Source organism: Poromitra crassiceps, assembly GCF_964638095.1.
Source record: "Poromitra crassiceps genome assembly, chromosome: 12".
NCBI lineage: Eukaryota > Metazoa > Chordata > Actinopteri > Beryciformes > Melamphaidae > Poromitra > Poromitra crassiceps.
Genome location: NC_139632.1, coordinates 31030225 through 31034768, shown reverse-complemented (window position 1 = coordinate 31034768; position 4544 = coordinate 31030225).

The following is a 4544-nucleotide window of genomic DNA, read 5'->3' as shown; positions in this document are numbered from 1 at the left end:
GACTGTAAGGACAACACGACATGAATCACTCAAGCTTTGGTTAAACCAAAGATTAAAACTGTGCAGCAGCAGCAGCAGCAGACACAACAAGTTCAGAGCTTGACCTGTTCAGATACACACAGCATGCCATGTTGTGTATCTTTGAACTATTTGCACTGGCAGACATCAACTCTGCCAGACAGGCACATGTTTCAACCCAGAAACTAGACTGTAAAGCGCCTGAAAAGCGTTCCTTTTGCACTTATTCCTGCAGGAAATCATCCTGTCCTTAAATGTTACAGGATTATGTAAAACCAAGGACACTGTATTATGCTGCAGACCAACACCCAAAACCAGAAGACAGTTACATCAATGTGTGAAGAGACATTGAGCAAATGTCATGTGACAACCTATGACTCCGGTATACTGACAACTGAGTCCAGTCAAATGCATCTCTGCTAATCCCCGGCCTCTCATTAGTCTCCAAAGGCATTTAAGCTACATTAACATTACCGAATGGTTGTGACTGTAAAGCCCTGATGCACGCCACTTTCCTGTCATCACAGCAGGGGAACGTGACCTTCTCAATGTGGATCTTCAATGGACGCAATCAGTCATTCTCATGTTTTCCGGATATTTCCCTGTATTCTCTCCTATTACAGATACGGCATCTGGTACATTTGCTATAGACCAAATCACTGTGACGTCACCATGTAAACAACATTACTTCCGCGTACCACTTTGGGAAGGCGGCAGGTTTAAATGTGCGTGTTGTCAAATAAATGCTGTCAAACCCTCTCGTTGTTTTCGGCCGACTACTTTCAATTTAAATGTTCAAACGGTTGGAAAACATGCTTGTCCGACGTATCTAGCCATTCTTCTGTGTTTGTTTTATGTAGTGTTAGCTAGCTAATAATGTTTGTTTGCAACTGTCAAACTCGCTGTTTTTTTGCAGACTCGTTAACGACAGAGCTACTGACGCCACGTTAATTTAATTTAGCTTCAAGTCTACTCTGGTCTGGTCTGGTCCAACAGGTAAATTAGCTAGTCTGGTCTCCACTAACGTTAGTGAAAGTGTTGTTATGAATGATATTAAACAACAACACAACACGAACGAACCATTTTTGTCTTCTTTGTCTGTTTTTGTCTTCAGCATGTCAGTTTGTGCCGTTCACCGCCATTATGATGTGTGGACCCAGGCAGGGGCGGTTTTAGACCCTTTTTGGGTGGGCTGAAGCCCAGCGAGAGATAGTCTCAGCCCACCCTGGAAGATAGAGGGTAAATCTTTTTTTTTTTTTTTTTTTTACAAAAAAAAGAATAGCTGGCCCTCCTCTATTCATCTCTCATTCATGCTTTAAAGCCATACAAATAATAATAATAATGGTATTGGTGATTGGTGTATGCAACATACAACCTTTATTTTGAAAATATGGTTAGGTCTAGAGGAAGTTACTTATCTACACTCCTGGAAAATTGATCACCCAGGAAATAAGGAAGTGTTCTATTTCTCCTTGAGAGCCTCAGACTGACAACAGAGACCACCAGCAAGCCAATGTAGATTAAGGCCCAATTCCAATTCGCCCCCTTACTGCCTCAAGCCCTTAGAGGCGCGTTCACGTGAAGGGAGTGAGGGTTTAAGGATGTCCCACAGTGAAATCACAAAGTGATTGAGGGCTCGCAGTGAGCCCTTTCTGCCCCCTTACCGTAAGGGAGCAGCTATGGCCACTTAGGGAAAGGGAATTGCCCACAATGCATAGCGTTGTGACGTATAAAACGGGGAAGGCTGCAAATATCTGTCAAAAAAATAAAAGAACACACGCGCGAAACGAACGCGGTGTTTGCGAGTGCGCTGGAATGCCTTAATTGACAATGAAACATTACATTAATAGGGATTTCAGATTAGACAAAAAGATTATATCAGAGGAATGCAAGTAGTTATTTTACACAATCCTAGAATAATCATCGATCATTTCTATTACAATTGCAACTTTTTTGATGAATGAGAAATAGTTTTACCGAATCTGTAGGCTATTGTACAGTATTGACATTGTGTATAATGTTGGGTGACATGTCATTATTATGCTTATTTTAATTATAATTACACATGTTGCAGATTGCAGATTTTGCAGTAGGCTACATTTATTTTTAAATGACCTGTTGTCCACTCGGAGCGAGCCTGGATGAGAACAGACTCATCAGGGATTATATCCCTCAAAGCGTCTTGACAATAAACAATATATAGCGAACCCCAAACGTGCCAGAGTCAACATCATCTTGTCAAGTGCAAAGGGCTCTGCTGTCCCAATCCTCTTATTTATCCAATGTGGATCCCTTCCACACTTGATGACTCAACCACTTTCAGATGGCGGCCATTAGAGGGACTGAGGGTTCAGGGCTTGAGTGTTTAGGGGGCGGATTGGAATTGGGCCAATGTCTCTTTTCTATAGTGAGTAAGGTGTTAAACACCATGATCATTGAGTTGGTTGAAAAACAAAGTCTTTATTTTAACTCATTGAGTGCCAAGGACGTCGATCGACGTCAAAGTAAATAGTGACGTAGAGTGCCAAAGACGTCGATCGACGTCAAATGCGTTTTTTGACGGTGGGACGTGGATCAAAGCCTCCTGCATCTCCTGTACAAATATTGTAGCTATTGAAGGTGTATAACCTATTTTACGGACTCATTAGGTGGCGACAGTGCTCTCCAGATTAGAGAAAGGTCCGGAAAACAGCAGGAAAAAGCCCCGTGATGAAAGAGAAACCGCTCATGCTGCAGCCAGAGCCATATAGATTGCTCTGTCTGCAGCTGACGTTGGCTGCGAACAGCAGTCAATCCGCGCCCACAACTGAGCCTCTCTGCCTCTGTCTGTCTGTCTGCATAGTTTCTCCACACGATTAGCCGCCAGAAAGGCAGCACCCGACGCCGAAGGGCCAAACCTTTCCCTGCAGTCCGGTTTGGCATTTCCGTGTCGCGCTGGGAGCCGGCGCACAAAAACGGAGCGCTCCGAAAATAGACTGGGTGCGTGTTAGGCTGTGTGTTAGTGTGGGGAGGAGTTTGCAGCTGAGGGGGGGAGAGGGGGGTGGGGCACGCAGGGCACCACACAACTACACCACGTCACTACATCAGAAAATATTAGCTTCAGACTCAGTGAATGTGCTTGAAATGCTTCATTTCACAAAAGGCGGAATAACTCAGCTTCTAATTTGAAACGTGTCTTTTTGCTCAAAACAACCTATCTTCTCCGGCTCATAACTAAAGAACGGAAAATGGTATCAATAAACTTTTTTTTGCAGATGATAGAAGAGAGTCTCATCGTTCTTTGTGCGTGTTCGGTGTTTACATAGTAATATCACACAATATTCTGTGGGCCTCGAGACATCACTGAAAACGCTCTGAAACTCTGGCACTGGGAGCGTCCGTTCTCCAAAAGTGGCTGGCACTCAATGAGTTAAGTTATATTTTGTAAATTAACTTCTTCATTAGTCAACCAGAGTTTATTATGAAGTGAATGGGGGCAACATCATGCATCTAATGTATTGGGTACCTGTGATCATCATTGTGGGGCTACTGAGCTGAGGTGTAAACTAGGCTACTAGGGGGGGGGAGTGAATGAAAACAAGACAGTCTTCCTGTCTGAACTTTCGCATAAGCTCCTTTGGGCCCACGACCTATTTTTCTAGCAAGTTGAGTGCAAATCCTTTCATAACTTTTTGAGATATCCTGCTGGATTAAAGACCGAAAGATTAAAGTTGAAAATCTCTGCGATAGAGTCCTTAAAAGCAGCGAGGTAGATCTAATTGTCAAAGGTTCAAAGTGATCTGCTTTCAAAAAGAGTGCATAGTATACAGTAGGCCACTCTAACAACACAGGTGCTTCTGCATCGTGTGTCAGTTTGCCAGGGTCAGAGGAGTCACGCAAGGTTACTCTCCTCTCTTCTGAATCAGTGGCTAACCTTTGTCGAATTGTCATTGGATCTCTAATCCAGCCTCAGACCTCTTTAATACAGTAGCACTCTAACAGGATTGCTGCTGATGTTAACCCCCAGGATGTAGCTGCCAGCTGTTCTATCCCCCTGGGAGAGCCAACGCTGATGGGCGGAGCAGGGTCGGGGGAGGGGTTTGGCCCTGATTGGGCGGAGCACGGTGGGAGGGGTTTGGCCCTGATGGGTGGAGCAGAGTGGGAGGGGTTTGGCCCAGATGGGCGGAGCAGGGTGGGAGGGGTTTGGCCCTGATGGGCGGAGCAGGGTGGGAGGGGTTTGGCCTGGGCAGGGCCGCTTTGGCCCTGATGGGCAGAGCATTGTGGGAGGGGAATCAGGGGGATGCCTGGAAAGTACCACAATCTTCTTAGCTCAGTGCAGATTGCCGCGGTGAGAGGACAAGAGGGATGCTCGGTCCAAAAGTGCTTTAAACGTGGAGGACAAAGGGATATTTCACATAGTCCCATTGGTGTCTTTTGTTTTTTACCATTTCTTCTTGCCTCTCTTCATCTCCTCACACCTGGATCTTCAACAGAAACTGGATTGTGTATAATACTGTATGTGAGTTGCTGGTACAGGTGACTCAAAA